The 12485-nt window shown below is 49.9% G+C and overlaps 1 long non-coding RNA gene across 1 annotated transcript; it reads right to left on the minus strand.

Annotated features, from left to right (window-relative positions):
• Positions 1–1293: 1293 nt before the first annotated feature.
• LOC128778862 (uncharacterized) lies at positions 1294–3488 on the minus strand. The gene is made up of 2 exons (XR_008424688.1): positions 3312–3488; positions 1294–1635 (listed from the first exon to the last, which is right to left on the minus strand). It is a non-coding gene; the product is annotated as an uncharacterized LOC128778862 (long non-coding RNA).
• Positions 3489–12485: the final 8997 nt, after the last annotated feature.

Consider the following 12485-nt stretch of genomic DNA (forward strand, 5'->3'; position numbering starts at 1 on the left):
AGAGCAGGGGCCTGCTGAGTGACCACAGCCCCTAATCATGAAGCATTTGGTTTCATCCGTGTCCCTGCGGATTCTTTTAATAACAAGATCATGTGGAGAGACATCATACCCAGGGACGTGATGCTTCGGCGATTCGTCTCTCTTTCATTTTGTTCACCTGATACACGTTTTAAATGACTACTGGGCTGTGTACACAGGAAGCCTTGATTCGCTAGAAAGAACCGTGGTGGGTTTTCTTAGAAGACAAGGTCAGGAATTTAAGGCATCCAGACGTGTCCAATGAGCAGAGTGGAGACAAAGATGTCTCTCCCGCTGCTGTGTCTGGGAACACAGCTGCCCACACACGCCCACCACAACCTCGGATCAGAGCCTGCCACTGATATCCACTGTGTGAAAGGGCTTGGAACCCACTGTCATCTTTATCACCATCCCTCTTCCCCAAGAAGCAAACACCATGGGCTTGCAAAGGCACTCCAACAGGAATGCTCACTTGTGTTCCCAGGAATACACACAGATGCCAGATATTTACTTCTGGTTCCAACTTCTCCTGCGTTCATCCTCTTTCAAGTCCTGGAAACTCTGGGCACCACTTCTTGCCCTACAATCCCTCCATCAGATCCCCCCATCGCCCACTCTCCCAGGAAGCTCCCCCCACCTGGACATCTCCAAATCCTACTCAAAGCCATCTCTGACTCCCCCTCTTCCAGGCAGTCTCCTTGCCTTCTTGCTGGCCTCTTTACACTAATTTCCTGCTAGAACGATCATAATGGGTTCAAATGTTGCTGCTTGCACACCTATCTCCCCCGTCACGGGGCAGGTGGTGGGAGAAGGGCACAGGGCTGATGTACCCCCGTTACCTCCAGCCCCTCAACATGGGCCCGGGCACATTGGTGGGGGGGTGGAGTAGGGCCTCAAAGAAGCATGATCTAAATCCCTGGGCTCTGTTTTCCTCAAACTTAGAGTGTAGTGAAAGTGCTCTAATGACAAAGAAGGTAAATTCTAGGTATTCTGAACAGAGACCAGGCAATCCTTTCCTGAGTATTTCACAGTGAAGCCAAGACCTCATTGGTGAGTAACTGTCAACTGCCCAACAATGGGAGTGAAGAACTTTCCCAGGAGAGAGAGAGTCACAGACAAATGTTGTAAGGTGGGAGGGAGCAACTTGTGTAAGGACCGAAAGGCCAGTGGTGCCTCAGCAAAGCAATGGGGCGATGGGCAAGAGTTCATGGATTATGCATATCGGTTAGGTTAGGATGGGTTACGCTGCATAACACACAATTCTCTAAATCTCCGTGGCCTACAATAAAGTTTCTTTATGTCTCAGACTACACGCACATGTGGCTCTCCTTCGTCTCCTCTCCCCTCTGGACTCAGGTTGACAGAGCAGTCTGTCTCTGTCTGGAATATTGCCATTGTCGTGGAAAAAGGAAAAGAAAAGTGGTAAATTACTCACTGGTTCTTAAAGCGTGTGCTCACATCTGTTTTCACTGTTCACCAGCCCCTCTGCCATGCCTGAGGACAACATGGGCCATGCTGTATAATCCTCCAACCGAGCAGGGCACTTCGATACAGGGCACCGAATGTGGGGGAGTGGTAATCCAGTTCCACACCGTGCTTATGATTTTGACGTCTTTCCTGGGATCAGTGAAATCTGTTGAATAAACTGTTCATTTCTAAAAATCCCTCTGGCTGTAGTGAGAGACACAGATTGGAAACGGGCAAGGGTGGGATTTGGGAGAAAATTCTGGAGGCTGTCTCAGTTTCCCAGGGAAAAAAAAAGAAAAGTACTTTACACTAGGGTCATGGCAGTGGAAATGGAGAGAAGCCAAGAGGTTTAAAAGATGGAAGGATCTAGTGATGTACAAAGAGGAGCAGAGGTGAGTGAATGTGTGATGCCAGAATGGTGAAAAGATACAGCAGGCTTGGCTTCTCATGTCTTAAACAGTTGCTGGCTCCCATCTTTGGGGAGGACCAGCTACTCTATTCTCTAATTGTCCTTGGGTTCTCTATGTTCTCCTAAGAAATCTCCCTTCTTGCTTGAAAAAAAAAAAAACGGCTGAACTAAATAAAGATGGGAACACATGGATGTGGTGAGCAGGCGAGTGAGCTGACAAATGAGTGACACAGTGACCAAGGGAATTAATTCATGTCTCCAAGTGTTAAGAGTGAAGAGAAACTAGACTCAACCAGAAGAAAAAGAAAGTCCTCCCACTGGGCATGCCTCAAAAGGATCCCTCGCCTCCCTACTGACACATCAGGCATCTTTCTTCTTCCACGGGGCTATGACCAATTTCGGCTATAACAGAGAAAGGGGAGTGGGTGAGAGAAGAAGAAGGGAGGGACAGGGAGGCAGAGGAAGGATGGACTCCATGGACATATAGCAACCTCTATAGAATCCTCTCCTCTCCTCCATGTAGCCTCCCTCCCTATGCTTTCTTTTCAGAGTTCCAGACTTGACTTTCGGTGGTGGGAGGGCTTGGGATTCACAAACACCTCAAAAGAGAATTTCTGTAGCAGCAGCATTAGGCCACCTTACAGGAATTTAGAGCCTTGGGGTCCACACAGGCACAGAAAGCCGTGGGGTCTCCTCTGCCCTGGATGTTCTCATTAGCCAAGAAGTGAAAGGTTCAGACACAGAACTGTATGGTTGTGGACTCAGTTCAGCGCACCCACGGGGACAGCAAACAAGATGCTCCCTGTGGCAGCAGAGGGAGTATTGTGGTCACTGTCCATGGTGCTTACAGGCTGACTCACCTGGAGAGGCTTGTTCTAAGACCCAACCACACAGGATGTCAGAGCTGAGAGGGCTCCAGGATTTCAACTTTCCCAGTGCCTCATTTTGCAGATAAGAAAGCACAAGTCCAGAGAGGGGAAAGACTTCCCTCGGGGCCACACAGTGGGTGGCACCGAGGGACTGGAAGCTAGCCTCTAGATGCTTGCTCAGACAAAACTCATTTCCTTGGAAGGCTCCTGGGATTTCCCCCCAGAAACCCAGAATAATTAGACCCTGAAAACTCACTGGAGCACATAGTAGGTACTCATTGGACACTGGTTGACTGAATAAACGATTATACCGGGACGCAAAAAAAAAAAAAAAAAAAAAAAAAATCTTGAAGCTGGGCTTGGGCCCCAGATCCTGAATTCAAACAGGAAGTCGTGTTCCTTTTTGGTATGGGTGAAATGGTACCGAAAAAAGCAGTGGGGGAAGGTAAGAAGTGCTGCCACGAAGACAGTGGGGTGGCGGGAAGAGGATAAGAGCAGGTGCAACCCAGGATATTGAGCACAGAGGAGGGCAGCAACTGGACACTAACCTCTGTTCTCTCAGGTTCACTCCCACCCAGGAAAACAGGTTGAACAGCTCAGGAGTTTCCTTAGGGAGGGTGGTCACACGACCTCAATCTGGCCATCCTCCCTGGCCACAGTGATTGGCTCAGCACTGGGTATGTGCCAGTCAGGTCCCAGTGGGTCCAGACCTTAGGGCTGGAATCATAGGGAATGAGGGGTTCTTTTTCTGTTGGGAGGCTGAAGGTGACTGTTGGGGGCCATCTTGCTTTCCTAACAGAAAAGCCCAGCTGAGAATGACACCAGCACAGAGGAAAGTAAGCAAGGCCAAGAGGTCGGGAAAGATGATTGCTACTGATGTCATCAAGCACCCAGGTACGGCCTTGCCTAAAACTGTCTGCCCTTAGCCTTCTTAGGTACGTAAATCATTCTCTCCTGCTTCGTTTGATTGCTTGTTTAGGCCGATTTGGTTTTTCTGTCACTCAGTGGCTATCAAAAAACAACAACAACAACAACAACAACAACTCCAATTGTTCCTTGAAGTTGTCTAAATGGAGCATCCTGGAATTGTGACAGTATGGATTTAGGCTAGGTTCAAGGGGGACTTTGAGATAACAGTGCAAAACTCCACAGTCTAACCTGGAGATCCAAATGGATTCAAACCATATCTGTTGGCGGCCTGCTATAGGCTGGGCCAGTCACATTACCCAAATTAATCCTCATAGGACCGACCCTGTTAAGGTAGCAACTGATGACCCCATTTTAGAGGATGTGGCAGAGGCTCAGAGAAAGGAGGTGACAAGGCTATAGCTTGGAAGTGTGGAGCCAAGATTGCACACCTGGATTCTGCTGTGTGCAGCCTGAGAAGCCTCATGGTATGGCCTGTCCGTGTGTCAGGGCACCTGGCCCCACGCCTGGCATTCTGTGGGTGCCTGAGACTTGGTAACTGTCATGTGCCTGTTACAAGACTCAAAAAAGCAATGTGCACTGAAGGCAGGCAGGGACCTTCTTTCCCCAGCACTAACACACCTTCCCAGTTCCCCGAGGACTAGAATCCCTCTCTTTCCCTTGCTTTCCTTGGAAGAGTCCTGCTCTTGTGACCACAGGGCAGTCCCCCATTCACAGCCGGCATTGGGAGCTGCTACAAGGGAGGCCAAGAGCCTTCACCCCTCCACTATGCTTGGGGACATCTCTTTCCTTGGAGCCTTGGGGAACCTGACGCCCAACTTGCACACCCGAGGTCTTTTCCAGAACATGCCAAGAGTCTCACTCGGTTTGGAATGGGATGTATCCATCACTGCACTTTCCATGTCTCACTCGTGCACTCCTTTCTGTGCACTGTGGCCTCCCGTGCCTGCCACAGGAAAGGCCAAACTGACAAGAACTCAACAGCTTAGCACTTGAAGGGACACACGAGGCAAGAGCTGACAGCTGGAAAGTTCTATTTAGAAAAGACCTCACGCTTAAAACTGAAGAGGCTGTCGAAGCCCTCAGGGTCCGGAAGCAGTGCTTGGGCCAAAGTGAACTGGAAGACTTCATGACGGCTGGAGGCTCTGGCCATGATGGGGGAGGAGAGGGTGTGGTGAGGTCCCTTGGGGTGACCCGAAGGCCCACTGCGTGCAGGGTCAGGTTGGCCAGAGAGGAAAAGGCAGAGGCTTGTCTCAGAGGTGTTCACAGACCAAACATGAATGGGCCAACCAGACAGACAGAGCACCGTAGCTCATGGGTGTAGAGTACAGGGACAGGGGCAGAGATCCAAGTCTGCTGGGGAACTAGTTAAGAACAGAGAAATTTTAACCAACACTAGAAGGCTGTATCAGTTGGATGTGTTTGGCTGAAGTGACAGAAAACCCTACCAAGAGTGGCTTAAACTATGAAGGCATCTAACATTGAATGTTTAATGACGATGTGAGAGATGGGAGGTCCAGAGGTGGTCTGGTGGCTCACAATGTCATCAGTGACCCAGGTGCCTCCTGCCTCTCCGTTATACCGTTAACAGAATATTGGTGTCACTGGTTCACGGTTGCCATGTGGCTGCTTCCACTCCAGCCGTGACATCTGCACAGTTAGCACTCAAGTCGGAAGCAAGGGGGCACCTTCTTGAACCCTGCCCACCTCTACTCAAGAAGGAGAATCTCTCACAGAAGCCCCCAAAGACTTCCTCTAATACCTCATTGGCCAGAACTGGGTCCCGAGCCCCTTCCCCAGCCAGTCACCAGCTGCAGGAAAAGTGGTTGCCATGACTGGCTTGGACCAACCCTGATTCCTCCAAGTGGAGCATCCACAGGAAGAAGGCAGGGCGGGCTGGACAAAGGCTACTATGTGAGCATCTGACACCATCCAGCTCGAAGGGACAAGTGGATAAGGGAGCTGAGGGCTCAAAGCACAGGGGATGGAGAGCAGAAGGAATGGCACAGAGGTGCAGAGGTGTGGGGACAGCTTGGGTGCTCGGGATTACTGCTGGTTAATTACCGTGGGAACAGAGCACAGGTGGGAAAGTTGGGCAGGTCCTCATTTTCCAGTTTAGGCCTGGAGTGGGGCAGGCCTTAGGCTATGGGGAGCTCCTAGGAGACGCTGAGCATGAGAGTGAGTGCGGGAGCAGAGGGGAAATTGCAGTTTTGTACGGGCACTTTAGGAACGGAGTAGAGCCATTCTGTGACAGCCAATAATGTCGCTAATAAAACTCTGGTGGCCTCTATTCAAACGGATGATTATAATTGACAAGAGAGAGCAAACATGACCTTAACTCATACATTTGGTAGTGGCAGCTACCTGTTTCTGGATATTAGAACGCACACCCTCAGCCTGGTCCTTTAGACAGCTACTATGTCACATCCGCGACCCTGTGGCCCCCACCGGTCCCACCTTCCCTCAGCCTGGCTTCCAGCCGGAGGCCCCAGGGTGCCTGAAATGACTCGGTGCCCGGTGTTGTCATGTACACAGGATGCCCCCAGCTCGAGGGTGGGGCTGACTGTGTCCCACTCTCCAGAAAAGACAGCAGAGGCTAGAAGTGAGTGGGGGCTTGCTGTGAGGTGTGGGGTAGGGTGTGACACCAGAGCCGCTACCTTTCCCCGTCCACCGTGCTATGTATGACTTCAGGACTTTAGGAAGTTTGCTTATTGGCTAAACAAACCCAAGGGGGGCTCAGAACTCCTGCTCACTCCAGCGCTCCACCAGGGGGGGTCAGAGGATGGGAAGGGAGAGGACATGGGGAGGGGAGGGAGGAGGGCTCTGCTCTGTGCCATGCTCACCCATGCAGAAGGACACACATGTGACCCCATAAACGTGTCATCCATCTGTTATGCCCTGGGGCCCTCCAAGCCAAGTGTTAAGAATACCCTGCTCTTGCAGGGACCACACAGTCCGGGGGTGACCAGGTGGGCAGGTGCACCGCGGGGGAGGCCCTCACGGTCCAGCCCGTGTCTGAGAGGGCAGCAGCCCTAATGAAGACCCTCTGTTCCAGGAAATCACATCCTGGGATGGACAGGTGCCCGGGTTGCCAGGTCAGCCAATTCTGGCCTTAAAGGGCAAGCTGGTATCATCCAGGCGGCTGATTTTTTTTAATTAAATGGCACATTGAGAACCCACTAGTCAAGCCCCAATCCTGCTCTCTTGTAGCCCTCAGCCTCAGCTTTGATTTCTTCTGGCGCCACAGCTTCTAAGCTTCAAGTTGAGTACCATTATGTATATCAATTCTGTTCCCTTCCTGCATTGACTTTAGTGTTAAGAGGCCACCCCAATAAACTCCCCCTCGCACACAGGCCAGTAGGCCTCTTTTCATGCAGTTCTGTAAAACGTTGAGCTGAGGGTTTAGAATCACAAGGCTTGGAGGGGCCTGTCTGACCAAGCAGGGCGGGTGGGCGGGCACCAAGGATTCACCCAGAAAACCTCAGCCAGCAAAGTGTCAGGCCGCCAGGAGAGCTGCCGCCAGGGATTGAGTGGGTTTAGAGGAACTCGATTAAGTGGATTCATCCAGCTGCCTCCAGGACAGCAGGCCCCGGAGGGGGGCTGTATGTGTGAAAGATGGAGTGTCCCAGCTGCCTGGACCCGCCCTTTCTCCAAACCAGGTGTCGAGACATGGCGTTGAAATAGGAACACTGGCATTCAAAGCTGGCTCCATCACTTAGTCATCAAAAGGAAAATGAGCCTCAGTTTTCTTATCTGTAAACTGGGACTCTTGAAAGCCCTCCCTCTTAGGGTGGGGTGGGGGGGGGTAATTAAGCGAGGTAACACCGGGTTAGCTCGGAAGCTGGTTGGGGCTGAGTGTACTCCCAGACACGCTATCATTGCTGTCGTGATCCCTGTCTTCCAGGGCAGGGTCGGAATGCTTTCTCCATAAAGCATTTTACTCCGCCTATGTGTCTGCCACAACTCCTCAGCTCTGCTGTTCTGGTGCAAAACAAACCTTAGCCATAGGTAGTCCGCACTCTCCAGCACTGCTTTCTGGGTGATGGGGGTTCAGGCACCTGGGACCCGCCATGTGTCGCAGTCGCATTTTCAGCAGTGGGCAGGGCTGTTTTCCCAACAAGTTACACTTGGCCTTGGATCACTAACCCTGTTCTAGGAGGCTGGCTGGGCATGAGTCCCCTGGAGTCCCCTAAAGTCCCCGGGCAGAGGCTCATGTGCCCTGGAATCCATACCTCCCGGCCCCCAAGCAGTGGGGCAATTAGTAAATCGTGCCCCTGGGGGCCTTGCAGCTAAGACCCGAGTGAGTGGCGCTCTGTCCCTTATTCAAACGACCTGGAAACCCAGTCGTGGGAGACAGGGGATTCGCCCAGGTTACACAAACTCAGTTCAGACTTCCTGGGGCACTGTGACCTGCTCTTCATCACTGTCAGTGACAAGGGAAAGGCCTCAGGTGGGAGGGGTGTGTGGGCAGGAGGACCTGTTGGGTCACGCTAGCCTGGCCTGTCAAGGAGCAGCTCTGGGTGACACATGGCCCACGTGTGTCACCTTTCAGCTTGTAAGAGAAGGTCCCTTTGGAAGCACTGGCTTCTGTCCTTCGATGGAGAGCCGACTGCGTGCCAAGCACAGCAACCCTACGAGTCAGGTTGGGAAAGCCGGGCACAGAGAGGTCAGGGCTATTTCCAGGTCACACAGCAGGTAGGGGCAGAGCTGGGGTCTGATGCAGACCTGATGCCCAGGCCCACACTCTCTACTTCCCCAGGAGCCATCATGACACATGCCAGTGTCCCTCGGAGAGGTACCAGCTATCAGCCCCGGGAGCCATCCCTGCCCAACAACCAGGCAGTCATAAAAGGGAGGAAGGACAGGGACGTCTCCAGGGTGCCAGGCTGGGTTTGAATCCTGACTCTGTCTCCAGGTGAGTCGCCAAGTCCTCCTGTCCCCATGGTGCTGAAATCAGCAACTACTTTTTAAATTTTTCTAATTAACGTTTTTTATTTAGTTTTGAGAGAGAGAGACACACACAGAGCATGAGCAAGGGAAGGGCCAGAGAGAGAGGGAGACACGGAATCCGAAGCCAGCTCTAGGCAGTGAGGCAGCTCTGCCAGGGAGGCAGAGACCTAGCGGCCTGCAGGCCACCGCACCCTGCCCAGGAGGATGATTTTGGGGTGGTGGTGGTGGTGAAAGTGTGCCCCTGCATGTCCACAAGGAGGCCACCAGGTGGGGGCAAAGGGGCTGCGCCTATCCTGAATCTGGACCCTGTCTTGGGGCTCCTGGCCCTCAACCCATCTCTAGTCAAGCGACTTTAACCAAGGGCCAGGAATTAGGCCTCAGGGGCCAAATCCAGACTTTGAAATAATTAATTTTCCATTCAATATTGGGAGAGTTCAGATGGAAACCCAGGTGTGGCGATTTTAGTGGTGGCTGTGTGATCTGACATGAGAAGATCTAGCTGGGGAGGAGCCAACATGGAGGGAGAGCGTGCAAGTTGTTTTTGCATTTTGCATCCATGAAATACAGCCAGATCAACTCGAAACCATCCTGCACACCTAGAAAACTGATTTGAGTATTAACACAACAACATGCACAACCTGAACCACAGAACTCAGCAGGTACACGACACGGAGAGGCGAACTGGGGGAGAGAGAAGCTGCGGAGGGCAGGGAGCTGTTTTTGCATGTAGAGAGAGGATGGAGATGCGGGCGGGGGGGTGAGGTATGGGAAAAGCACTCCCCCCCCCCAAAAGCATTTGGAGAGAAAGTGAAAAAGTGGAAACAGCCACAGTGACTGAACTAAAAAGGGAGAAAGGAGAAAGGAGAGGGCTTAAATTCCATTAAGATGCTATAAACAGGTGGAACGCAGAGCCTGGAAGTCCACAGCTCAATACCTGGCAGTGCTCTGGTGGGAAGGGCAAATCCCCAGGAGGAGAGTGAAGTCCAGTGGGTCTTCGAGCCACAGGGGAGAGGTGGTTCCCCTGCTGGGAGAACATCTGGTAGAGGCGGTGCGGCCCCCACAGAGGCACAGGTACCAGCAGACCCTGGAGAACAACCATATTCGCCGGTGCTGGAACAAGGTTGTCAAGGGTGAAGCCTGGCACCAGAATTGTGTAGTGATTTTGCATAATCCCTGAAATGCTGCCGCTATATGATTGCGTGAACTTTTTCTGGGGCGGGCTGGCACCCAGTCGCAGTCTCTGCGCATCATCAGCAGCACGGTCCTGTGAACGTTCCTGGGTGCGGTTGGCACCTGGCCATTGCTCAGTGAGACTCTCCTGCGGAAAGTCTCAGCGGGTCAAAGCCACAGACCCTCAGAAGTGAGGGGTCGGGAAACACCGCTGCATCTGAGATAAAACTCAGGAGGGAGGTGCCGCCTGGCAACCTGACGGCTTGGTCACGGACAGTGTAAAATCAGGCAGTGAATGGAAGCCGGAGACAAAGGACAGGTGTGCGACTGCTGGTTGGGGAGAGCAGAGTTACCATACTAGAGACTGGGTAGCCGGGAGTCGCCATTTTCACCCCTCCCGTGCATGAGCATACATACCTACAAGCGCCACAACAATCCACCCCAGTAAGCTCAGCAGCGCCATCTAGTGGAGAATGGAGCCGTTACACTAAGCCCCGCCCAAGTGGGCCAACCTCGCTCTTCAGGAACACCACAAGTCTCTCTGCTTGCTTAGTTTATGGACTATAAAGTGCTTCATAGTTTGACTTCTAGGGGAAAAGGATGTAATTTCAACCATATTTCAGGCTGTTTGCTGGTCCATCTATTCCATTTTCTTTTTCTTTTTTTGTTTCTTTTCTTTTTCTTGACTACAGGAAGAGAAAAAATTTATTTTTATTTTCAATTTTTATTAAAAAATTTTTCTTTAATTTTTCTTTCTACTATACTTTTTACTTTTTTGTAAGTTTTCAAATTCTATTTAACTTCCATCATTTCATTTTATTCTATATTCATTTTTCATTCTATATTCATTTTTTTTCAAATTTTCAAATGTTTTCCTTCCCCCCCCCTTTCCTCTCCAATCTATCAATCTCATTTCAAGAACCAGAACAAAACACACCTAGGATCTAGCATCATTTATTTGATTTTTGTGTGTGTGTGTTTAATTTTTAATTTTATATTTTTTACATGATTAATTCCTCTTCTTCCTTGAAAATGACAAGATGAAGTTATTCACCCCAAAAGAAAGAGCAAGAAGAAACGACAGCCAGGGACTTTAACTGACACAGACCCAATCAAGATGTCTGAATCAGAATTTAGAATCACGATAATAAGAATACTACCTGGAGTCGAAAATAGATTAGAACCCCTTTCTGCACAGATAACAGAAGTTACATCTAATCAGGATGAAATAAAAAATGCTATACTGAGCTGCAATCTTGAAAGGATGCCATGGTGGCAAGGATGGATGAGGCAGAGAAGTGATTCAGGGATACAGAGGACAAACTTATGGAGAATAATGAAGCCGAAAAATAGAGGGAGACCAAGGCAAAAGAGCACGATTTAAGACTTAGAGAAATCAGTGACTAATTAAAAAGGAACAACATCAGAATCATAGGGGTCTCAGGAGATAAAGAGAGAGAGAAAGGGGTAGAAGGTTTAAGTGAGCAAATCACAGAAGAAAAGTGTCCTAATCTGGAGAAAGACACAGACATCAAAATCCAGGAGGTACAGAGGACTCCCATTAGATTCAACAAAAACTGACCATCAGCAAGGCATCTCATAGTCAAATTCACAAAATACTCAGGCGAGGAGAGAATCATGAAAGCAGCAAGGGAAACAGGTCCTTAACCTACAAGGGAAGACAGGTCAGGTTTTCAGCAGACCTATCACCAGAAACTAGGCAGGTCAGAAAGGAGTGGCAGAATATATTTAATGTGCTGAATTGGAAAAATATGCAGCCAAAAATTCTTTATCCAGCAAGGCTGTCATTCAAAATAGAAGGAGAGATTAAAAGTTTCTTAGACAAACAAAAATTAAAGGAGCTTGTGACCACTAAACCAGTCCTGCAAGGAAGTTTAGGGGGGACTCTCTGAGGGGGGAAAGGATGAAAAAAAGAGAGAGAGAGAGAGAGAGAGAGAGAGAGAGAGACCAAAAGCAACAAAGACTAGAAAGGACAAGAGAACACCACCAGTAACTCCAACTCCACAAGAAACATAATGGCAATAAATTTATATCTTTCAGTACTCACTCTAAATGTCAATGGACTAAATGCTCCAATAAAAAGACATAGGGTAACAGAATGGATAAGAAGACAAGATCCATGTATATGCTGTTTACAAGAGATCCACTTTAGAACTAAAGATATCTTCAGATTGACAGTAAGGGGATGGAGTACCATCTATCATGCTAATGGCTGACAAAAGAAAGCCAGAGTAGCCATACTTATATCAGACCATCTAGACTTTAAAATAAAGACTGTAACAAGAGATGAAGAAGAGCATTATATCATAATGAAGGGTCTATCCACCAAGAAGTCCTAACAATTGTAAAGATTTATGCTCCAAATGTAGGAGGACCCAAAGATATGTCAATTAATCACAAACAGAAAGAAACTCATTGATAATAATACCATCATAGTAGGGGAATTCAACACCCCGCTTAAAACAATGGACAGATTGGGGCGCCTGGGTGGCTCAGTCGGTTAAGCGTCCGACTTCGGCTCAGGTCATGATCTCGCGGTTCGTGAGTTCAAGCCCCGTGTCAGGCTCTGTGCTGATGGCTCAGAGCCTAGAGCCTGTTTCAGATTCTGTGTCTCCCTCTCTCTCTGACCCTCCCCCATTCATGCTCTGTCTCTC

The sequence above is a fragment of the Panthera pardus genome, unplaced genomic scaffold (genome assembly GCF_024362965.1).
Source record: "Panthera pardus isolate Hobbes unplaced genomic scaffold, ASM2436296v1 HiC_scaffold_21, whole genome shotgun sequence".
NCBI classification, from domain to species: Eukaryota; Metazoa; Chordata; class Mammalia; order Carnivora; family Felidae; genus Panthera; species Panthera pardus.